The sequence below is a fragment of the Corvus moneduloides genome, chromosome Z (genome assembly GCF_009650955.1).
Source record: "Corvus moneduloides isolate bCorMon1 chromosome Z, bCorMon1.pri, whole genome shotgun sequence".
NCBI lineage: Eukaryota > Metazoa > Chordata > Aves > Passeriformes > Corvidae > Corvus > Corvus moneduloides.
In genome coordinates this window covers 10,035,521-10,061,383 of record NC_045511.1, presented here as the reverse complement: position 1 = coordinate 10,061,383, position 25,863 = coordinate 10,035,521, and the positions used below count along the sequence as shown (strand labels likewise).

The following is a 25,863-nucleotide window of genomic DNA, read 5'->3' as shown; positions in this document are numbered from 1 at the left end:
GCTTTAATATTGCTTATATGTTCATAATTCTATATAAGATCTCTTATTTTCAAGCTAAAACTCAGCAGGTTATCTGAAGATATTTTCCTCTGCCTTGTAAAGGAGTTTGTTTTTCACATGTATCATACCGTATCAAAGCTTGTGATATGAATTTTAATTTATTTTACTCTCTCCTTTATGTTTGATGCTAATGACCTCTGGATTTTTTTAAATGCACAGAATTTTTTACTATCCCATTAAGTCATGATGAAGTTTACAATAGCTGAGACATCTGGCCTGGATGCGATATATATGAAAGGTAGTCACCTCACAAATCAGCAGTCTGTGGTGCTTGAGAGAGATTAGTCAGGAGGGCTACTTTAAAGCTTCCTTGGATAAAGAGATCAGACACATCTCCCAGATGTAAAATGCCTCTCTCTCTTCTGGAGAATATATTGAAAGGTGACTATGAAGGAGAACTGGGTGGCCCAGGAGGTATGGTAGTAGACTGTGGATCTATTAATCTCCAAGCCATTTTTTGGAAACTACAAATGGCCTGTAAGATTTTATGCAAAGCCAATGAAATAAAAATTGTTAAATACACTGTTGAGTCCTATTGCATTTGTGGAGGCTCTACTATAGCAGTTAACCTTAGAAACCAGGAATAACATGCATTAGAAATTACAATGCGCAGTATCTAGCATTGCTTGCAAATCGTTGGGGTTAGGTCCTGGTAGGATTTTGTAGCCCTGTTTTCTCTGACATTTTTAAATAAAATTGAGCATAACAAAAAAGGGAGGAAGTGTCCATGCATGGCATTTTGTACATCACCTCCTCCTTCAGTAGAACAAAGATTGGCTTCATGGAATTGAGAAAGCAGCACAACAGCAACAGTCACTTGTTCAAAAATACAAGGAGAAGGGCAGGTGTCCCGATTTATTTACAGCATTTGTTCAGAAAGTGTGGGGATGCACCTCAGCCTGGAGGCTTTAAATAGTTAAATTACCAGAAGAGTGCAACAGTCAGGCAGCCAGGAAGTAGTTTAGATAAGTAATGGCTACTGAAGCTACAGGAATTGCAGGGGGAGAAGACCGTTTTCTCTGACAGTGCTTTGGAGGGGGAGAGCTGATGCTGGATAGTTGATGTATTTCACTCTACACAGCCAAACCCAGCTTTAAAACAAAAACAAACTCCAGGACTAAGGAAAGATTGGAGTTTAGAACTGATCACACTGTCTCTAGCTCTCTTTTCTGTTCATCAAAGGAACCTTTCATTTGTGTGTGGTTTTTGGTGCTAGCCCACTTAAGCAGCCAGATACAGGGCAGTGCTCATGATGCCTTTGTAGCTCAGTGGTTAAAACATTTTTCCAGGATCTGGGTTTGAATGCACTCAAGCTACTGCCAGGTAGTCCCAAGCCTCCTGTCTTCCAGATTAGTGTACTGAACAGCATTTTAGATGATTATGTAAAAGTAATAGCCAACACAAGCCCTTTTAAAATGAATTATTCCTGCTCATATAGGTACCTAGATTAGGTAGTAACTTGACAATAATGGATGCATCTAACATTTTACAGATTTAGGCTTGACAGAGGCATGGGAATTGCCTCCTACAGACATACCCCTACACTGAGTGTTCCTCGATGCCTGACTTTAAATGACTTCATACTCTGTGTGAGGTTTTTGAGGAACATTTTTCAGTGGTGTCTGTATTGACATACTGTGTATATAAGGTGCCATCTATTTTCTTATCTGCTCTAAAGTGGGCTGGTGTCTGACATCTGAGAACATGTCCCTTGTTTTGGAAAAGCACAGAGCATTGAGGTGCTGGACCATGTGCCAGGAGTTACAGAATCTGCAGGGTTCTGTGAAGTAGAGACACATCCCCGTGTTAAAGAATCACTGAGTAACACATAATTTCAAGAATACAGAATTCTAAATGCTGAGGCTCTACTTCCACAATTCCCAAAGCAGGTGATATTTATAGAGCTTTGCTCTGACTGTGTCTGTGCTACGAATAGCCTTATAAAACAGGACCAGTCATTCTAGTGCATTTTATAAGCATTTTTTATATGGATCTTACTTTATTGCCAGATTTAATTAATTTTTGAAAGGAATATAGGGCAAATGGGTTAGATATTCAATTAGCTGGAGAGAACATAGGTATGGGAAAAATAAAATAACTGTAAGGGTAGAGGGGAAAATGGAATGAGGCAGAACAAACATGCTTTCTCCATAATTTTTCTATTGTTTTGATGAAACTGAAACTGATCCACAGGACAAATGTCACTGCAGCCATTTTGGACTTTTTTATGTCTTCTTTCTCTCTATAAAACTGGAACCAGAGATCTTCAGGGAATGGAATTATCACACACTTGGTGGTTTTGCCTCAATCTCCAACTATTTTGGAAATGAACACATGTTTATATCTCAGAAATAACTGAAGAGCCTCTAGTATTTATTAATCAGCTATTTACTCCAAAGGCCATTTATCTTCTTATTAAAATGAAATCGAATCAACTGTTGCTGTTGGCAGCTCAGTGTGGAATAATGCAGTTTTAAGACAAATGAAAGGCCTTCAGAGTATGAAAAATGTGGTTAGAAAAAGCAAAACAGAAGCCTTGAGACCCTTTCCTTGGAAAAAGTGTCACAGTAGTTTAAGGTCACTTTGTGTAGCTGTATAACAATATCATTCATTATTCCCCTTCTAATCCTACCAAGTTTTTCTGAGTAATTTTAACTGACAATACATTTCTACAAGTTGGGGGGTATGTTTATGCTTTATGAGCCACCAAACAAGGTTGTTTGAGATGGATATGTTTAATGATACTCTGTTTTATGAACTCAGCCTCTGAGCTGGCCCAGTTTGGCTTCTTTCTGTCACAGAAAGATTGAGACTAGTAGTGGGTAGTTTGGGTTTACTGCGTAAGTGGAGCTGACTGCCAGTACGTTTGTATTTGAAGTTTGCCCAAAACAGATTCCAACTGATACGGAAAGCAAAAGTAATTATGGAGAGTTTTATGTGAAGAAGCCAATTTTACAGATTTTGGCTTTGGAGGTTTTTACTTGATTACTGGAACATAATAATAAAGGATCATCCAACTTTTAGCTATCCTCAGTTCTCAAGAATAATAAGTGTAATCAAGTATGGCTTTTGATTGCACACACTAGTCACTCAAAAGACCACATAAAAAAACACAGGGAATGAAAAAATATATTACAGGAGATAAAGAGCAAATGGAGGTAACACTGAAATTTTTCAGAGACCAGAGAGCAGACCTGGAATGAAAAAGACTGTCCAGATGCTGCCTCTTCTAAGAAACCAGTTTTCCTTTTTGATTCTGCTAGACTCTTTGCATTTAATTTGTGGGTTATGACTCAAAAAGTGTGTCTGGAATGATCCATTCCATTGTGTCGTTTACCTCTCTTTGGGAAAAAAAAAATAGAATCAAGATGTCATGATTTTTCTGCTAATAATGACATTATTTCTAGCTGGCCTCTTTACTGTAGTCTTCGGCCAGGCTGCATTCTTTCAGGCTGCAAACACTCAGCTTATATGAGTTATACAAGTTGAGTTTATGCAAGCAGTGTTGATTAAAGATTTTAAAGATTTTCCCTGGCCTAAAGGGTTGCTTAAAGGGTATGGTAAATATTTGGCATTACAATATCAAGCCTGAGATCCTGAGTAATTTATGACAAAACACCTGCACAAATGAGCTGAAAGAAACTGAGCATGCTGAATTATTGCATGAGTTACTAAACTCAAATAGCTTCATATGGCCACACAAGAAAGCTGAGAGGCTAAAAATATAATTACTTTCAGTCATTGTGAGGCATGAAAAATAGGTCTGTTGTGTGGTTTGGTGTTTTATTTTCAATACAAAATCACAAGTCTGTCTGATAGAGGATACTGTTTTTGATATTCTATTCCTAAATTTCTCCAAGTAAAATGACTGTACTCAACATAAAATTTTGATTAAAATCGTTGTATCAAATAAACATAATGAAGTACACATTCATACCCTTCTAAAGGAATGGAGAACCATGCTATTGTTCCCCCTCCCTCCCTCACCCTCTCCATTGCCTTACAACCAGAGACCCACCTGCCAGGTAAAACTCAGCGAGCAAAACTGTATTCATTAGCTGCTGCCAGGATCTCTGCTCTGGACACTGGAAAGAAAGAGACCTATGATGTGGAAAGTAGAAAAAATTGCAATATTGACAAAAAAATGCTAATTTGTGAACTCACAGTTCACATGTTGAACATGTTCATCATTTTGAATCCTTTAGCTGGTGGAACCGTATTCAGTTTTCTTTTCCCCGGTAAACAAAAGCTTTCAAGTTTTAATTTAACACTTATTTTACAGGGGTTTAAGTAAAATGGGAGAGCCAGCTGCTTTTGACTTTCATAGAATTATTTAATGACTAAGTGCCTGAAGCTTAGTAATGATGTCATGTTCTTTTCACCTTTTTTGATCAAGTTCTGTGTGTATACAGTATCAAACCAGAAGAAAGAGAAGGAATAGCACAATACATGGAAAGGCTGCAACCCCCGATATCTGAATCAGAAACATCTATTGGAAGACCTCTACACTACGTAAGTCCATGGAGACCCACAGTTTGATGGAAGCAAAAGACCTTGTTGAGTCATCTGCAAGAGATTCCTGGGAAGCATAGTTATGCAGTTGCCTGTGTAATGTAAGATAAATCTGATTCAAAGAAAGGAGAGATGGGGAGTAAAAATCAGTTAAATAAGTGATTATCTCATTTTTTTTCCACAATTCTAGTTCAGGTAGTCATTTGCTCAGAGCATGCTGCGTTACCCATTTCTGTTTGCCATTATGAGTTAGGTCTGCTGGTATACGTAAAATAAGGGATTCCTTTTGTCTGCCCTGGAACAATAGTGTGTCACTCTACAGACGCTGTCAAATGAAAGAGCAGTTTCCTCAAACCATTTATGTTTGACCAGGCTGTCAAAGCCTAAAGACAGAGAAGACCCTTGTGCCTGACCAGCCTGTCTATAACCTGTTATGGGGACCCCACTAAACAGCCGGATGTATCAGAGGGGCTTCTGGGCTGTGCACTGACAGCTTATCAGAGTCAAATCCTTTATATCAGTTTAGAACAGAGATCCCTTTCTGGATTTCCCCACTTTTAGTTGCCAAATAACCAGTTTTTTCAGGTACTTTGTTGACTGTCAATGACTGCTAGAGGCTTTGAAGGACTCACACTAAACACTTTATAGAATAACACATTTTATTAACAAACACAGTGATAACAGTAAACTGTGATAGATTAAATTGAGAGATTGGTGTTGATAGTATACTGACTGGCAAAAATGAATTTAAAGCAATATACAAACAAGTTCTAATGCCCAATGAAAGAAAGCTCAAGATAATTATTTAGCATGCAGAGAATAAGGTTCTTACCCTATAAATGTCCCTGTGGAGACAGAAGACAAGACAGGTACAGCTTGTCAATGATGCCAGAAGTTACAACAGAGTCTACTCTGACCTCCCTTCCCACTTAAGCTATATTTATATTATTTTCTTTGAGGGAGGGGGAAGGTAAAGTTACAGTTGATGTAATTTCATGTTTAGGTGGATTTTGACTGACTTTAGTCATTAGTATTTGTAGAAACATGAAAATTAATATGTATTTTCAAGTTAATGAAGCAAAGCTCAGCTTTCATTCACCACCTGGCACATTCCTTTGGCTTTTTTCCCATTAGGTACATTGTTTTCATCAGAGCATGATCACAACCCCATTGTGTTGCTCCATTCTCTGTGTCACATGTGCATTGATTTCAACAGAGCATGACCACAGTAGCTCCGTGCCACTCCATCCTTTGTTTCATGTCCCCCTTAGAGCAGTACATCAAGCTTCCTTGGTGTTCCTGCTTCAAAGGTGTACAGACAGTTTGTCCCTAGTAAACTATAGCCAATGTATACATTCCTTCTTGCTGAACTTTGCTTTTCAGTATTTTCCAAACAGTTGCAACACTTTAATTTTCATCATCCCTTCTCATTGTTTCAGCAAATGTGGATTAGTAGGCCGTGGAAGATTGGCAGTGCACGTTAAGAACTGTGGTTGTTGGCAACATATATAAAATGATGTACTGAAAATGGATGATTGAAGGTAGGAAATCACTGGTGCACCTAACACATAAGGAGCGGCTCTGAGAAAGGAGTAGCTTTCTTTTGGTTTGGATCTATGAAAATAAGGCAGGAACAGATGTCCAAAATACTCTAGCTCTTTGAAGTGGAGGTTTTCTAGACAAAAAACCAAAAAAGGTTCTAACTGTCTCTTGGTCCCAGAGATAGCCTTTTTACACAGATGGACCCCAAATGAGAAGGGCAGTGTTTGATGGAGTGGCTCCAAAATCCAAAGAGTGTATTTAAATCTGTATGTGTACAAAGCACATGCATGCACATGTAAGTACATTCATATAACATGTTTCCACCTAGGCTTTAAAGTCTGAGCGATGCTTTACTGAAGGCAACTCATGCTTTGCTTACGTTGGTCTATATTTGAAGATGTATTTTGTGTGCACTAAATGCACTGGGCATTTTGTATGAATGTATGGATGAATGCAGACTATAGGAATGACTTCTAACTTTCTGAACCTGAACATAATCATCTGGCCTATTATCAGTAGACCTGACCCCGTAATACTGAAGGAAAAGCAGATCTCTATATGATGTAATAAACTTCTGATTATTACATGGAAACATTCCTTCTTTTGCTTTTAAACAGCTGTGGGAAGCAGAATATCAGCTCCTGGAGATTGCTCTCTCCAGGAGCCAACAGATCACTCTCTTTTGCCCACTCACTGATAGCACTGGATCCTACTATCCATTGAACTATTCATGCCAGGGAGAGTTAGCATCAGACATTGTCCAAATTCTGCCAGTGCCCCTAAATCTAATTAGGTGAGAAACAGACAAATCAGCAAGCAATCCGTGCTTAGCACTACAGAGGAAGGCAGAAAGTCTTGCCTGGCAATTAATTCCTTCACGGTTGCAAAACTAGAAATCTAACTTTGAATATGTGAGCAGAAGATGTTGAACAGGTGTCCCAGGGAAAGAACTCCTTGCATTGCCTGAGACTAGTTATCAACTAAGTGCTGAAGAAAATTGAAAAAACTTAAAATGTAATCACTTTTAAAAAACACTAGAGAAAATACATCTACTCTAATCTTACCAGCTAATGAACTGATACCTTTAAGGCTGAGACTTCACTAACTTACAGTTTCCAGGCTCCTTCATGAAACCAGGGTTAAAGTGGGGAGTTTAGTGACTCTAAGCTCAAATATGACTGTGCAGACCAACTGCTACACTCCTGAGCCACAAAACTTCTCACAAAAATTAATAAAAACATGTTTAAGAAAGATTTATATAATAATAAAAACTCCATGAACTGGTGACTTTATCCATTCTCCTTTTCTTCCAACTTAAACTGCTTTTGCTTTCATATTCCAGTTAAATTAAAATCTTACTCAGTATCCTACTGATCTATGATTTTTTTTCAGCCAGAACGAACAACCCAACCTTCCGGAAACAGACGTGCAAGGACCTATACACAGAATTCAGATAATCCCTTAACTGTATTTTGATGATCTAGATATATCAAATATCATACCATAATGACTGTTTTCTAGTTTCATTAACATTTATTTTTATGTTGTTCTTTTCTTCCCTCACATCTTTAACAATTTCATATTTAAATTTGAGTACCAGGTCTAGAAATGACACTAATGTCCTAATTTTGATTGTATCAATACTGTGGCAAGAATTCCTGCTTCTATTGCACATTTTTTGTCTTTACGTAACCAAATATCAATGGAATGACATTCTCATCTATGACAGTAAAAGACCTGTCCAAATCAGTTGGTTTTACATCATATTCTCATTCTTTGTAGATACAAATTGTGGACTTCATGCATGTTGTCTGGTACTGGTATACAATTAGAAATAATTCAAAAATCTGTTTCATTTGAAATCAGTTTCCCAAATAATTATAAATCAGATTCACTCAGTTCTTCTGCGCAGAAATTGAATAATTCAAAAACACTGCAATTTTGAAAATTTTGGCCAACGAAAATTTTTGCCTTTCATCTCAGGTTTTGCACCAAAATACTTAGGGTTAGATTAAAAAAAAAAAGGTTATACATAAAATAACCCTTTTAGAATATCTGAGAGAAGGACAGTAACCAGACCTAAAATTCAGTGGGGGCATTTTTTTCCCATTATTTCATGTCTTTGACCTAATTCTGAGAGGGAATCACACTGAATGGGAGTACCCCCCATCTGCCAGCACTTCATCTCTGGTGTCTCACCTTTCCTAATACCTGCTCATGGAAGAACCTTCTTAAATGTGGGAGGAAGGAGACACACAAAAAGCCCTAGGTTTGCTCCCTCATAAATCTCAAATTAAAATCATGGTTGTACCCATCCATCTCAAACTTCATTCTCCAGTCTTTGGAGAAGCAAAGACTTTGCTCATTTTAAAAATAGGGGAATTGGTTCTAATTGAACTTGACTTTTTTGTTTTATTTCCTTACTCTTTTGTTGCTAGTATCTCTTTGGACCACCCAACATAACTCAGCTATTTTTCCTTGGCATTCATGCAGTCAGAATCCTTGCAAATGTCCCTGTTAGTCATTGCTTGGCCCAGCTACAACTGGCATAGTGAGGTTTTTGGAGTATATTTTTAATTTGCAGTCAGTTCCTTTTGACTCTTGGACATGAAACCAAAGACAGTATATCATACACTAAATCAGTGTAATAATTAGCTTGATATATGCTTCTTAATTAGTATAATTTTAATTGGCAAAAAACTCTTATGTTTTCATGACACAGGGGTTAATGATGTATATAAATTATGGTGACGCTGTCCCATTAGTTGGAGTCCCAAAGACATCTCAGTGGAGGGCATACATAGCAGAGCTGTAATTCTCCCAATGGTCTAGTTCTATGGTGGAGTTCTAGGATCTCAGTAACTTGCAAGAGCCTGGGTGGCCAAAAGTCACCATTTGGGTGGCCCATGGAGAAGAATTTCACTGTTCTGAGTAGTCATGGTGTGTTTAGACTGACAGTGTAAATGAACACAAGAGTCCATCACAGGCACAGAAGACTGGGATAGCATGCAGCTGAAGGCGCATTGCTCCTCCAGGATTTAAAAACTTCCAATTTAGTACATTGTCTACTTCTAATCCTGAACGCACATGGCATCAGAAATAGTTGTGCTTAAATTAGAACCAAGACAAGATGTACAAGCTGAGTTAAGGCTCCTGCAGTCATCCTCCATTCAGGGTTGCGGACAGACAGAACTAAATGCATGTGGTTCTATTTCTGCCTCTTCCCTTTGCTAGCTGAAACCCATATGTGAATCACAGTGTGCTTGAGATGTTCTGCTATTATATATCATTGTTCAAAGTGCCATGTGTGCACTTACTTCATTTAAATCTCTGTGTTCCTTAAGGGATAGTTCATTTAAAAGTTGAGAGAGGTAAGATCCTCCTAAATGTGAACTGTTCAGGTATTTCCAGATGAACTGGCAGATATGGTAAGCATTTTGATGAGACCTGAAGTCTAGCACAGGCTTCTGGAAGCCAAGTGGATGATTTGCAAGTTATCAGTGCAATTTGGATCAGACTCTTCTTGAAAGAGAAACGTGCTGTGTTGGTTACCGGTGGTACTAAAGAGCATAGATGTGTTTCTAGAAGGATCAAGCAATGCGAAATCAGAACTGGAGTTTTTTGCTGAATGCAAATAGGGTAACAGGAGATCACACAGATAGCAAGAAGCTAGTTTTTCCTAAATATGTGGTAGAATCTGAATATATATGGAAATATTTGACTTAACCTAAGCTGGAAAGGCACAGAGCTCTCTGACATTGCAAAAAAGCAAAATATTTCTGGCCATTTTTATATTTTTCAATTGCTGTTGAATGTTGAAAGTAGGAGTATGTTGTTATAAATATGCTCAATTCCTTCCTTTGTGTCCTACATACTTAGCATTTTCCAGGAAATGTGGGTTCTCTTGATTTATGAAATTCAAGTCTCTGCGGACAATCTCTTTGCTTGCAGAGGACCATTTGGTTCCCTTGGTAAAACACCTATCTCCAGAGGAAAAAAATCAGTGAAAGATTAAAACTGACAAGCATCATTTATATGTCAAGAACTTTCCCCTGAGGTTACTATAGAACAAACCAAGCTGTATGCTAGATTCTTTGTTGTTTTTACTATACTGTTTTTCAAAAGCTGTGAATTTTCAACATAATTGTGTGTGGTATAGTTCTCATCACAGCAACCCAAAAGATCTGTTAAAAAAAAGAAAAGAAAGCCAACTAGGCAATGTACTTAAAATTGCGTTCCTGTGACTGTGTGGGGTCTTTGAAGTGTTTTTAAAATGGCAAAATGGCAACATAACTGTGTTTCTATGACTGTATATAGGCATTGGCTCCAATTCACAAATCCCAAATTCCACCCAATTCTCAGTGCCTGGTGTTTTCTATTGGCAGGACACTTCCTGCACCCTACAGCCAAGCAACAGGAAATATTAGGGCTTGGATGGATTTAAGATGCCTAAATCTGGAACCCACTTGTGTTGAAATTTTTGACCCTGCCTTTCAGTCTCAGGTGTGAAACAGAAAACCATTAAATTCTGTCCCTACCACGCCTGTCTTCTATCTCCTCTTCCTCTTTTAGCATACAATTCAGTTGTTTCAGTGGAAGAACAGCAAGCTGGAGGGCAGTGATTGATATAACAGCACATACAAATGGTGGTCAAGAACATAATAACTGTGCTGCTGCTATCAAGAGACTGAGCCAATTAAATGCCATATTTTAATACAAACTTTTGCCAGGACTGTATTTGCTTTATTGAAGTTTCTAACAAGCCTTTAATGTTGTTACAACAGGATATTACTTTTTCTTCAGATAAAATATAAATGTTCTGCTAAAAAAGGAGTAAAAATTGTGCTACAAGGTTATGTGTTAAACAATTTCTGCATACTTCCAAGCAATGTAACTTAATCTTAGCATAGTAGGGGCACAGGTTTTCTATGGTGCAAGATGTGAAATGTTTATATAAACCACAGTTAAAAGAATTTCTAGGCTCAGTTCAAGAGTTTACACTTTTAAAGTCATTCCACCAGGGCATTCATCATGATCACACAATTGCTTCGTCTGAGTTCTTTAATTCTTTCACCCCTCTGAAATTGTGTATTTAAAAACCTATGACAGGATTCCTAAACAGACAAGGTCAGCTAGGTGTTGTAATCACATCTCTTCACTAAAAAAGCCATATGTAATTGGTTGAGCTTTGGCTCCAAATTGTTGTAAACTACCAACTCATATGAGTATTACTGGGAAGAGACCTAGGGAAAATGTCTGTAATATCCACTGTCTGTGTAATAAACAGAGTTATGCCTATCATTAGCACTCAAGCAAGTAAATGTTGGTGCTTTTATGGTACCTAAATAGTTTTTTTCCAGTGGTGGTCAGGACTGTTAGCCCAGCTGGTGCTCAAAGGGCTTGGATACCCTGGCCCTGGTGTCTGGATGCTGAGAGAGTAGGAGCTATGCCTTCTCTCTTGAAGCATACAATTTATTGGCTTTGAGAGGCCAGGTTTTGGTAGCAAAGGGGCTGCAGGGGTGGCTTCTGTGAGAAGATGCCGGAAACTACCTCCATACCTGACAGAGCCAACTCCAAGACAGATATGCTGCCAGCCAAACTGAGCCAAGTGACAATGCTGGCATTCCTCTGGGATAACATACTCAAGAAAGGTTGAAAACTGCTGCACAAGAGCAGCTATGAGAAACAAGTGAGAGCATGTGAGAGAAAGAGCCCTGCAGACACCAAGAGCAGTGAAGGAGGAACAGAGGAGGTGCTCCTCCATTCTTCTATACCCTCCCAATCTTTTCCTTAGACCTCCTTTACTATTAATGTGCATTAAAAAGACCTTGTTGTCTGACACAACACTGGCCAGCCTCAACTCTTAATTGAGCTTTGCTCTTTCATATCCTCTCTCAAAATGTATGAACTACAGCTCGGTAACTTTCCTTCAAAAATTCAAAAATTTCCTTCCTGACCTTACTTCGACACACATAATTTCCTTTCCCTCTTGAGTTTCAACATGAGTTCCTTGTTCAGCCTGACATTGGACACACTGGAATTGCCTGGTCCTGTGCTTTTAAAAGGTGGTTCTTAAGAACTGACTGGCACTCATGGACACACAAGCCCTCAGAGGCAGATTCCATTGGGACACTGCTAAGTAGCTCCCTGAGTAGCTTGAAGATTGTCCTTTTGAAATCCAGGGTAACCACTCTGATTACCTCTTTTTCTCATCAACCATTTTGTCACCACTGTGGCCAAGTCACCTATCACTGCAGCCCCCAGAAGTCCTTCTCTATTGAGAAACAGCAAATTTAGGAGGGCAACATTCCTACTTGGTTCACTGAGTACCTGTGACATAAACTTCAGGAATTTGCCAGACTAGTCAAAGAAGTATAGTATTTGCAGTAGATCTCTGGGAAGTTGAAATCTTTGGTAAGAGCTTCCCATTCAGAAATTTACCATAATTGCTTACAGGAGAACATATCATAAGACGAGTGGAGTTTCCTTCCCAAACATGGAATCTCAGAATCACAAAATGTGTACCTGAAGGAGGAAGTGGTCAACAAAGTCAGAGGAACTCACCAGGAGTGTTCAGCAGGGCCTACGGCCTGGGGACAGCCACCGTGCAGGACACCCAGCACCCAACAGCAGGGCAATGGGAAGAGAAGCTTGGGAAGGGGTGGCCTTAGCTCAGCACCCAGAGCTGCTGCTCTTCCCAAAGCTGACACTCAAGCCCAAGCCCAGGGTCTTGCTCAGGTGTGCACACTGTGGGTGTGCCCAAAGGAGCCCTGAGCACAATGTGAGGATGGAGGCAGTTATGGTACATGAGGCCCCTTCTATGTCAGTGTGCTCTGTGGCTGCACTGGGTTTGCAGTCCTTGCATACCCATGGTGGAGCCGTGTCATGCTTTAACCCCCAGCCAGGAGCTCTGTGCCACACTGTTGCTCACTCACTGCTTGGTGGGGGAGAGGATTGAAGGGTTAAAGGTGAGAAAACCTGTGGCTAGACATAAAAGCAGTTTAAGAGGGAAAGCAAAAGTCATATATGCAAAGCTGGCCCCACCCTCACTTCCACAACCACTGCCATTGCTGCTGCAGTGGGCTCCTCTTTCTCTGGTCTGCCTAGTCCCACCTCTCACTGAGTATGACAACCACACCAAGGGGAGAAAGTTCCTGCTTTACAGGATTCTGGCTGTCATCACACGGCTGTGCCTTATGGTGGGTTTAGGGTTTAAGCACAGGCTGGTTGCCCAAGCAGGAGGACCTGGTGGTGTAAGAAGTGTCTGTGGTGGGAAACCCCCAGAGATGACAGAGCACTTAATGCTGTTGGGGACCTGTGGAGACTTTCTGATCCCAAATCATTGCAGAATCAGGACTACCTAGAGCTGCTTGCCCAAGCCACTTGCCCAGTCACTTGCCCATGACTGTGTCCTGACATTTTTTGAAGTTGTTCAAGACTGGTGATTCCACAACTTCTCGGCAACCTATGGCAATACTCAGTCACCCTCTCACTAACAAATCTTTCCTGTGGTTCATTTGGAACCTCCTGTTTCAATATTTGCCCATTGCCTTTTGTCCTGCCCAATGGACATCTCTGGAAAGAGTTCAGTTCCATCATCTCTATATCCCTCCTTCATATATTTGTAAACCATGATGCAATCTGCCCTGAGCTTGCTTTCTGGTAGACTGAACAGCCCTCTCAGACTTTTCTTTTAGGGAAGGTTCTCCAGTCCCTTAATCATAGTTGAAGCTCTTTGCTGGATTTCATCTTCAGTGTATCTCCATCTCTCTTTTGTACTAGAGAGCCCAGCACTGGACCCAGCACTCTTGAGGTCACCACACCAGTGCTCAGTAGTGGGGAAGGATCACTTCTCTTGGCCCTAGCAACACCTCTCCTAAAGCAGCCCAGTATACCACTGGCCACCTTTGCTACAAAGGAACAGTACCACCTATGGTGGCTCTTTCTAATTGGACACCCAAAGGACAGAAGTCATGAAAAACCTGGATTCATGCAGTGTCAAACTGCTTTAAACTCCACATAACATACTTGCTGTTCAGCTCATCCTACTGTATGAAGATACTGCTTCTATGACTGCCTGGAACGTCCAGGGACTAGAGATGAACCCTGATTTCAGCATGTGTGTGTGCGCTTTTTTCCCAGGTTCTGTTTGATTTGCACTATCTGTAGTAGGAGGAGGTTCTTTCTAACAGATAAACCAACAAGGTGGAATTCCTAAAATAAATTTTAATCTTCTTAAATTAAATCAGAGCAGCAATACTTTTGAATTTTTTGACTTCTTGTTTAGTCACAGGGTGCACAAATATGAAGTCTTTTCCTGGCAAAATAAAAGCTTAGGAAATATAAAAATCTGAAGTGGTGCTCGACTAAATTTTACTAAGAGTAAAAATACATGTAAATAATTTAGAAGTCTAAACAAGAATCCCAGAGGGCTTGAGATACCTACTGCTGCATTTTCAAAGGTAGTTCAAGTTGGGGCCTAGAAGTATTACAAAGCTAGTAGCTGTCTTTGGGTATTAATTGTAACTAAAATCCATGACTGCAGAAATCCATCTTCCTGGCTTTCCATATATATGCCTTGGATTTGCTAGGCAACCACTAACAAACTCTACCAGGTGCACAAGGGTGTAACTCCATGCTCCTCTGGTCAAAGTCATTTCATCTTGGTAGCTATGGGGGAAAGGGAGAGTTACACAAGCCATGTTCACCCAGCCTGACAGTTTATGTGTGTTTTTCACAACTACAAGGGTTTGTGAATTGTGGCAGTCGGAATAGGTAGACACCCACTTCTTCTGACTCCACTACAGAGGAAATAATCGGCAGTACAGGAGGCCTTTGTTTTAGTACCCTCTAGTTCCTGAAACAGTTCAGGACAGCTACATTCATTAGTGAGTAGATTTCCATGGGAGTGAGGTGTGTACATTGAAGCTGATGATTATTATCTCTGAAAAGCTCAGTTTGGTGTAATCTGGCCAATTTTTCCCATAAGCTTTTCTTCATCTCCTGGCATAGGTACAGCTGCTCATCTGTCACCATTTTCCTCAGTGATGACCATCTCCCTGAGGAAGAGAACGACCACACAAAGGTAAAAAAGGAAGAAAAGTAAAGCAGAATTATTAAAAGAACATTATATTGACCTGGTGATTTCAACAGGGTGGGTCCACCTGCACAGAGATGTTCGCAGCACTGGAGCCAAAAATGTGACAAAACCAAGTTTTCCTTGCTTTCAAGTCTGCAGATGATTATAGAAACAAAAATGGTACTAGAAAGCTGGAAGCAAGTTTTAAGGGCCATAATCAAAACCAAAAGATGAACTGAGAAGTATTTTAACCTGCCAGAATTTGTGTGCAAAAGTTCAGTGTTTCCTCTGCATGATGTGATAATATTTTTCCCACTTAGCAGAGGATATTGCAAATACTGGTCTGAGTGCAATCAGAAGATTAAGCAAAAGGCAGCCCTGGACATGAGCATTGTCAGTCAGGTAGTGAAGTAATTGTTTTTAATATTTTATTTTTATAGGTAAGATCATAATTACAGACAGCTCTTCAAACTTCTTACCTCACATTTAACTTACTGATTTGCGCTCCTTTTTTTTCACTTTTCCTCTAAAATGTACACTAACTTTTCTCCTGCTTCCTGTTTTTGTTTAGAATCATTAAATTAAGCAAGAATGTTGTGGCATGCTATTTCAAATTATTCAAAGACTGTCAAAGGCAGAAGGATTTTTTAAAAAATCAGGTTTGCATTGGTTTAAAGGAGAAAGAGTATCTAATTTTGAAAATTCTACAAGGCATGTATTTATACTCTTAGATAAAAGCTTTGACGTATTGACCTGTAGTTTGCAAATTTAGTTCTTAATCTCAGGAATAGAACCTATTTAGTCCAATTTCTGCTGATTTTTTCATTAAGGAAAAACCCAGCTGATAAAGTTTATGATTTTTTTGTTATCTCCCTACGTTGAAGTACCATAGAAACAAATCGGTATATTGAAAATTTTAGTTTTATATACTTTTGAGATAATGGTTAGAATAAAATTTTCAAATCAAGATTTCCATATCGTAAGATTAAAAAAGACCTGGGAGACTAGAACTACAAAGGTTACTTTTGGAAAAAGTCACATTTGTTTTGAATTGTCTGGTGTTAATTACTTATTTAGTAATCCTAAATTTTTTTTTTTCATTGCAAGATATGACAGTAGAACTACTTCACGAAATTTCAATGTAAAGTAATGACAGGCACTAGATCAATGTAACCAGAAAAGGACTGAAACTATCAATTTTTAGCTATTATAGCCTGTCTGATATATTTTTAATGATTTTAGATAACTGTTATAATAATTTAAAAGTATTTAATTTAGTTTTACAACAAAATGTTGCTCTTCTAGGTTCTCTTTAAAGAATGAAAAGATTTTTAATATGAGGTTGGTATATTCATTAACCTTAGTTTTTTTTCTTCTAGTACATGAATACAATCTCTAATTGTGATATAAATCTTTTTCCTTTCTATATTTTCAAACTAATGATTTCAATTCCGATTTCATCTTTGGGTGCCCTTCCCTAAAAAAGTAATTGATGTACAAATGAAAACATCTTTTTAGGTTCCATTAATGTCTTGAATTAAATACAGTAAAACAAGTTCTGTGTTGGTTTGGAGCCTGCATAATGAAGCCACTTCCGTGAGGATTTTTCAGGTTGTAATTCAGTACAGTATCTAGCCTGAGTTCTTTTAATAAGATGCATAGGATAAATGTTGGTTTATCAGAGCCATAATTCAAAATTCTATCTAACCTATAGCTGAAGATTTGCTCATATAAGACAATATCTAGTTTTAAAATATGCATTTATTTCAATGAGTGGGTTGAAGTGTGTTTACTGTACAGAATAATTTTAAATTAGTTATTTTCTTTTGCTACATAAAGCTTCTAATGGGCATTTTTGCTCACCCTGGTATTATCTAATCACATAACTATAATAGGTATATATTTCTGAGTATTTGGATGCAGATTGCTATTTTCAAGATTGTGGGGTTTTGGTATTGTTTGTTGGGGTTTTTTATAATCCAGTGACAAACTGAAACATCTTTTAAACTTCTTTGATTTTTTTTAGGCAGACTGTGAAAAGCACCCACACTGTAACTGGATATACTGCATCTGTATGTCTGAAAATATCTTATTTTCCTATATTGTCCAGTTTTCATATAATTTGTTTATTACCAGCTTCCATTTTTTTTCCAGATTTATCCTGAGTCCATGACCTGAGTCTTTTACTTCATAAATTTACAGCATATAAGTATCACCATATTCCAAACAATTTACATCCCTAAAGTGATGTCTAATACTCAGCAATGGGATCTTTTAGCACGGCTGAATTTTCTCATCTACATATGCTTTGCATGTCTTCTTCATACAGCCACCCATAAAACAGGTACTTATATTGCACGTACCTCTTAAAATAAAGTATTCCTAGAATAGATCTTCCTGAAAAACATTTCTAGGAACTATATTGAGCTACCAGAGTTTTTGTCAACTGCAGATTTTCAGAGACAACACAACAGTAAGAATTTGGGGTAAACAGGGATGTAGCATTTGCTGACTGGTGATCATTTGTCATGTTTCAGATAGAATGAAAATGTTCCTTGGCTTTGTTTATTCCCCCTTGTTGTAGGAGCTGATTGGGAACAGGACACACTGGCGTAGAGAGACACAAAGTGAAGAGAGCTGGTGAGTGTGAATGCAGATTCACTTCTTGAACCTCCAGGCCCTGCATGCAGTGCAGGGGTGCAGACTCTGCCTATCCTCTCTTCCATGCAAGAGAAGACAGGCGTCCAGGCAGGGTTTGGGCTAAAGGTCCCGAGGCCTGCCTCAGGTCATACAAATAACATGGGAAACCTCCAAGCCTGTGGCTGGGAGAATGTCCAAATATTCAGAAAGTGCTAATTACAATATTAGAAAAATTCTCTGGACTTGTGAAAATTGTGGGTGCAACCTGATTACCTCTGCAAACTGTAAGGGATCTGAGACACATGGGCAACCACAGTGGAAATTAGACTTGAACCATCAAGTCCGTTCCCCTGCAGCTATACTTGCATGTCTGCAAGACATTTGCTGCAGAGAAGTCATCAAGATCACCCACTTCCATACCTGTACTCAGCCTCTTTCAAAATCATGTGCCATCCTGCAGAGAGTTATGTAATCACCAGAATTTGTTCTTAATTTGTAGCATTCCTCTGTCTACAGTCCCTCAGACCACTGTCCTCTTTCACCGAACACTTTAGGGGTTTCCAGGGAAAGATGTATCTATGTCCAGCCTTTGTAGACCAAAGCCTCCAGTTCGGGTCCTATAACTGGTCAAACAGGGGAGACTTGTAGCTCTTGGAGTAGAATTGGTTGTGATCTTTTCTGCTTGTTTTGAACTTCTGACATGTTTGAGGCTGTGGCTCCATGGTGCATCTGTGTCAACGAAAAAGATTTGTCACAGCATCTGCTTTGCAGCCATTTACCTGTTCGAACTATTCCATGGACACACGAATATGAGCTGTTGCAGTGAACCATGACCAAGCCCAGGGCCAGCCCCAAAAGCCTTGAGCATTCACAAGGCCGGGAAGAGCACCCAAACCCGCGGCTCCGCTTTCAGCCGCGCCCCGCCCTTCGCCACGCCCGGCCGCTCGCGCACAGCGCCGCAGGGCCCGCTCCGGCTTTCTCGGCAGCTGATTGGTCCTCGTGACTGCTCCCCGCCTACCGCCTCCCCCATTGGCTGTAGCCGCTCTCCCCGCCCGGCAGCGCCCCCTGGCGGATGTGTCGTTGCTTACTCTGCGTTTTCCGCGCCTGCTGCTCGGGGTGCGGACCCGCCCTGCCCGGCCTCCTGGTTTGCCTTTCCTCGTGGGTTTTTGGCCTGCTGTAAGCTCTGCTCCCCCACATGGAGTCCCTCCGCTTTGTCCTGCCTCCTTCGCACACGAGCCATTGGGGCGCCAGGCAAACACGATCGGAGTCCATCTGTCCCGCTCAGAGCAGGCAGCAGTTTGCTCGGTACCAGGACAGTGTGCTAGCTCGGGAAGGTACTGTAGCAATGACCCAGTCCTCTGTTTCTCAGGGGGGAAGCTGTAGGTAGCTGAACCATCTGATTCAAAAGCAAACATGCTGTTCTCCATTTCATATGGTGAAAACTCTGCAGTAAATGAACTGAAAGGAACATGAAAGACATACCAGAAGGAAAAGTGTTTGCAAAGCTGTTGTTTCTTGGCATAATATGGGTAAAAGAGCTGTTTTACTGTCACTGGCTTGTACAAAAAGATGAAAAGGTATATCCACCCCGTCCTTGTATATTTTTCTTTTCCACACAGAGCTTTTCTTGGAGACAGATGGGGTAGGCCTGAAGAATAGAGCAGGTCCCCTTACTGTGTTACATGCACATATGGGCTGAGGCAAGCGAGAATATGAATTCCCTAGTCTACACTGATTTCTCCTCTTCAGCAGAGCTGAAAGAAGTACAGCACCTTAGCATTCAACTGTGCCTGAAACATAACAGATCACCTAGTCTGAACAATTAGTATCAACACAAAATAACATCTTCAAGTATAAACAGTATTACGCATGAGGGAATATATTGTGTCAGTCACAGCACCTGTGCTTGACACTAAAAAAACAGTATCAAGGTATTATTTAAGATGGAAGTGCCAGATGTTGGCCAAGCTAAGGCTCTGTTCTCAAAGGATTTGAAAAATGAAATCTATTTTCTTTACTAGTCAACATGGAGAGGAGGGGTGTGGATAAAGATTATACCAACTTTTATTTCCACACTGATAAACTTTTAGGGCTTTGTATGCCTTCCCCCGGTAAAATCTTCTTCTGCTGAGACCATAAGCATCTCAACTTGAGAAAATGGTTCCAGATGGGAGATGAGCATATTGCTCTGGAGGAGTTTATAGATACTCTACTAGAGAAACAATCTACTAGACAGAAGGTCTGTCATAGTTTTTCCTCTTTTTGTCTTTTTTTTTTTTCTTTTTTATTTGCCAAAGTGAGTAATGATGAAATACAAAACTAATTATTAATGAACCTAGTTAGCTGACTATCCAGAGTGGACTGCAGCAGGTTCAAGTGCATGGGCTGAGGAAAGTCCATGTACAGTGTTTATGCCAATAAACAGTGACTATGAACTGTGTAAGATAATCAAAATCACTCTAATAAATCAAAATGTCTGCATGCTTATAATATCCTGCAAAGCAGCCTCTTTTTTTACCTTCTTTGATTATATCAATGAAGATTGAAAAATGTTAGAGGACAGTAAAATTTTACACCAGAAAGTTCACAATATTCTATACTGTTTGGACCATTTTAACCAAGTGAGACCAAATGGATTTTCCTTAATTTTAAATTACTTGATGTTACTTTTATTTAAAAAGGTATATTACAACTTTAATATATATTACAACTGCATTTTTCCAAGGTTTTTCTACAGACCAAGGTAGGTCTAACGAGCAAAGTCTTCAAAATATAATGTGATTGAATCTGATGAAATGATCTGTAAGCCTGACTCAGTGGGAGTTGTCTTGGTAGATCAGACAAAGTCAGTAAATAGGGGATAAGGACAGAATTGATTTACAGTACAATAGCAGTTTTGTGATACTTACATGTGACTGGTTCTTGATTTCATTTCACATATTGCACCAATGAACTACCCTCTGGATATTTCCCTCATAGTCCATAGACTAGAAAAGTAGTGTGTATACCTTAGGGCTTAAGCTTCATACTCAGCTTTTACACAACCAAAATTGGGTGAGAAGAATGTCTGCCTGAATGGGAAGCACATAAAATAAACAAATTAGGAGAAACAAATTGGTATAGAAGAATAAATCAAAAATTTATTCTGTGATCCAATCATCAGAGCATCTAAACTCACAGAAATTCTAGTGGTGCTTGTTTATCTGCCTGTTTATCTAACTTACACAGCAAATCTTCAGTTTGCTTATATGGCTCGTACAATATGCTTGAAGAAAGAGGCCTGTAAAGTATTTTAGAAATGACTGGATTTATGTTTCACCAAGACTTAGTTAAAAAATTAGCTCCCAAAAGGGTTTTAGATTCCAGAAACATTAAGAAAACGAAAAAATTCTAAAAAACATTCAAAATGTTATTTTGAGAGTCTGAATAAATAAAAAATGTCTGGCAGATGTCTTTGCAAACTTTCCAGAACAATGTACTGTCAACTCAAGGTAAATGATTATAATATTTTATCCAATTTTTAGTAGTGGGAAAACCAAAATATGTCCCATAATGAGAAACAAGCTTACTTTGTTTATGATATTCTCCTTTAGCTCTGATTTATCTTTAGGACAGCTAGGGTTTGCTTTATTTAGAATTTAAGATTTATAAGCAGTTAGTGAAATATGCTTACAAAATTATTATTGGTGAAGTATTTCTATTGCACATTCATTTCAAAATGATACTTACTTAAAAGATCTTGTTTTTTCTTATCCTACTGTGAAATGAAACCAAATGTCAGAACCTTAAAATATTTCACTATGTTGATTTTTCTTCATTATATTGCTTCTAATTGCTTAATGAAAGTACGTGGAATTACACCAACAGGATGCTTTAAAAGCTCAGACCCAAAACGTTCCTAAGATTTGCCGTAGTTTGCTATGCAATAGTATAACAATAACCTTGTTAGTATCACAGAAGATGTGTCCTATGCCTGATTAGCACTTGAGGAGCCGAATATGCACTAATAGTTAATCAAGGCTATAAGTCCTCTGGACTGAAATGTTTGCGCCTATTTGTAATTATTTACTAATAGGCTGCCTTTTTTTTTTTTTTTTTTTAATGTAATGGACACCTACTTATTATGTTAGTTTTCAGAGATGAACTTTACTACTGTGGAAAACAAACATAGACAGCTACATTTTCCCTTATTGTTCTGGTCATCCACTACAATAATTTCCATGAAGGTGTTTTTGTTCATTTTTGTTTGTTTGTTTGTTTCTTTTCCTTTCAAATTTCATACCCCAGGTCTGTGATCTTGTTTGTAGGAGAAACTACAGAAGTAAAGTCTGCTTTCTTTGGGGAAAGGTAACTATGAGTTGTTCTGACTGAAGTATACAAAATTCAGAAGCAAATAAGAAGGCAGATGTGAGGTTTTGCCAAATGTGCAAGAACTCAGGGGCATGGTTTATAGTAGAGTAGGTCAAGCCTGCAAGGACCTCAAGAGGAATTTCTTTGGAGATCATAGACAATAGACAGAAAAGACAGCAGTCAGCAATAAAAGTAATTACAACAGAGGAAGGTCAAAAAATGTTTAAGATACAGAGAAAATGTTGGACAAAAATCCTGTGCTAAAAACACAGGAAGGACTGACCCATCTGCTACCTTCATGCTGTGGTCCTGATCTAAGTTCTTTTACAGTACACAGAAATGCGTGAAATGTTTTTGTAGCACGTAACTTCTTTTTTCTCTCTCATTTCTGGGCTATGTGGTAAATCTAAGCATATTTATTCATGTGGAATATTTCTGAGTATTTTTGCTCATTTATATCAGTTTGCATACAGTCCTTAGTATTATTTGTTATTTCTAAGTCAGCTACAACATACAAAATACTTTGCAGTGTAAAAATGTACAGCATTCCTTTTCGGGGAGGCTGTGAGAGAAGACTGTAATGCAGGAAGGCAAGACATGAATAAATTGCAGGAAGGAGAAAAGAAGTATGAGCACAACATATCTTACATAGGGGAAAATATTGTTGGCAAATTTGATCAGGGAGGTGTAGGTAAAGAAAGTGAAAGCAGATTAAACCACAGAATATCTTCTTGATAATTTCTTTCGAGTATAAGCATTAGTCCAAGTTTTGTCATGCATTATTTTAACCTTTATAAAATGGACTATTAATACAATCTTTCTGACTTCTAATTCACAGCACATTATCAAAAAAACCCCCTGTCATTTCCATGAAACTTCTAAGACAGACTGAACCTTTTCCATGAAACTTCTAAGACAGACTGAACCTTACAAAACTTGGAAAAATCATGCCATGGAAATTATTTGGATAGAGATGATAGTGAGGGGGTAGAAGGAATGTTGTTGCTAAGTTCCTGAAATGGAAGTTAATCCTAACAAGAGCAATGCTTTGTGCTCCTCCTATGAGTATGTTCTGGCAGAGGAGGAAAAAGTTTGGATTCAAAGACAGTGGGAAGAGAAGAGAAGAGAAGAGAAGAGAAGAGAAGAGAAGAGAAGAGAAGAGAAGAGAAGAGAAGAGAAGAGAAGAGAAGAGAAGAGAAGAGAAGAGAAAGGAGAGGAGTAGAGTATGGATCTAAATCAACATGGGATGAATCAAAAGACAGCTCATTTAAGTGTCTGGCTCTCTGAGCTCTGCCAGTGACATACAGAAGGAAACAGCCTTAACTTTATTTACAATGCCAAAAGGATATATGCAGAAATTTATGGGAAAAAAATGAATGGGTCCCTTCCTCCAGCTTCAGGCCTTCTCAGTTTGAAAGCTGGATGGATTCACACCATCCCACTTGAGGCACAGAGTTTGCTAGCTACATTAAGCAGTCTCCCTGAGCACCCTCACTAGTCATGGGAGACAGGTAGTTTTCTGTAAAGCCAAGGCAAAGTGTTTAAGTTCAGTTCCCAGTTAACAGGAGTCTCAGGAACCAGTTGCCTAACTTTGCCACAGGTGCTGGTGGTAATATTTCTCCTCCGAATTGAAATGCAACAGATTTTATGTTACTGGATGTAGAAACAGGCATTTTTGAAGCTGAAAGCACAGATCTTCACTACTGGGGTCAACGAGTCAAACTAATGAGCTGAGTATGGCAATATAAAGGGAATCTGTTAAACATAGTGACAAAACACACCACCAACCCCTCAGGAGCTAGCAAAACCTAAAGGGTTTAGAGCTCTAAGGCACTCTAAGCCATAGAAACTATTAATCATGTAAAGAAATTAATAGGAAGACTGAATTGCACTGAGGTGAGGCACAGTTACACACCAAAAATGCACTAACACCACAACAATTGTGCCACTAGGTAAGGAGGTAAGCTTTAGAAATTACTTCAGGACAGAATGCCACAAGAACTATGATCTGAAAAATGAAGGTCAAGTAGCAGGTTACCTGCCAAATTGTCAAAACTGCAGACTAGGTGCCTAAGGCATGACAACCATAAATTCTATTAGTTTCGTAATAGACGCCTGCCTTTAACTTGAGGGATCTAAATTAGCTGAAGCTGTGACATCCAATCTCAGTCTACTTCCCAGTAAACTGAATTCCTCTCAGCCGCTAACTTTGTCTTCAAGGGAAAGATTGGGCCTTTGATATGTGCCATGCCTGAAAAATCTTTTACAGAATGTAATAAAACAGTCCCAGCAGAAGCTCAGAACCAATATATTAAAAACTATAGAGTCTGAATTCTAGTTTTGCTTTTTAATGGAGCGTTCATGGAGACCTGTGCCAGCAAAATTCCAATGCATGTGCCACATGTCGTAATTACTTGTAATCTGCTTTGAAAGAACAGAGGATGATACATTTCCATTCTATTTTCAAGTGATCAAAACCTTGTGCCTATGCCTTTGATCCATTTTGGATCTGTATGTTCTGCCACTGCACAGGAGACAGCATGTATGTCCCCAGTAATAGCATGACAACAAACTCACTCCCAAAAAAACCATTAAGATGGAAAGGAATACAAAAGAACCTTTAATATTTAAGATTGGAGTTGCAAAGAAATACTTCATAGCCACAGACATGCTTGTTTAATGGAAGGGGGAAATAATTTCTTGCACTGTGTGCCTGAAGATGGTAATAGAGGAGCACAAATTGCTGCCACCTCCCCTTGCATGTAGTAACCACAGTGTGCATTGCTGTGAGCATGACCACAGCAGGGGAGACCGTGTTCCTTCCTTTCCTATCAGGGACTCCTGCATGAGGACCCCTGTCTCAGGGAGCACAGGATTTCTTAACACCTGAGCAGAATCTGCACCAGTAGCCTGCACAAGATCAGCAACAGGCTGGGCATAGACTGGCAAAGACTGGTTAGTGCAGCACACAGTACCTGGCTTTCATTTGAGTAATATATTAAATTTCACAGGTCAATTTTTCTTTCTCTCTCTTTTTTGTTTATTTTTTTTTAAATAGCAATGGTCCTTTTTCCAAACACATTTATGACCCATGAATGCGTTCTTTACAGCTCCCTTCCCTTTGCACCTTGCAGCATGCTCTACATGAATAGGTGTTCATGGCAGAAGCCTGTCTGCCCTGTTTGGAAGAACTGGCAGAAACTCCACCATCACCACAGGCAATCTATCCTGCATCACTCAAATATATGTTAATACTGGAGTTTATGAACTGCATGCTGTTCTGTAACCCTGATGAATCCTGAAGGGTTATGTGAGATATCTTATAAGCTGTACCTCCATACCTCTGTTCATTAACATTACAGTGTTTGCATTTCTCTTAACGGTCTGCTGCTGTTGACTGATCCTCTGTTAATCCCTCGCTATTTCAACCCTTTCTTTGCAGAACTGCTTCCCAGTCTGTTGTTGCTCATCCCCTATTCAGGTAATGGATTATTACGGTTTGTATGCAGAGCTTCAGACTTGTCCCTGTTGAATAGCACTGTTTTGCATATATCATCATCTAAGTCACTGGTGATTCTAAACAGATCGAGATGCAGTCCAAGTGTATGACATCTACTTTTGTGTCACACTCCAGGCATTTTACTCGTGATACATCCATATAATTGTTAGCCTTTTCTCTG

At 39.1% G+C, this 25,863-nt stretch overlaps 1 long non-coding RNA gene across 1 annotated transcript; it reads left to right on the top strand.

The window, feature by feature from the left end:
• The first annotated feature begins 4,467 nt into the window (after positions 1 to 4,467).
• On the top strand, positions 4,468 to 18,686 carry LOC116438201. The gene is made up of 4 exons (XR_004237625.1): positions 4,468 to 4,572; positions 15,127 to 15,199; positions 17,220 to 17,265; positions 17,778 to 18,686. It is a non-coding gene; the product is annotated as an uncharacterized LOC116438201 (long non-coding RNA).
• Positions 18,687 to 25,863: the final 7,177 nt, after the last annotated feature.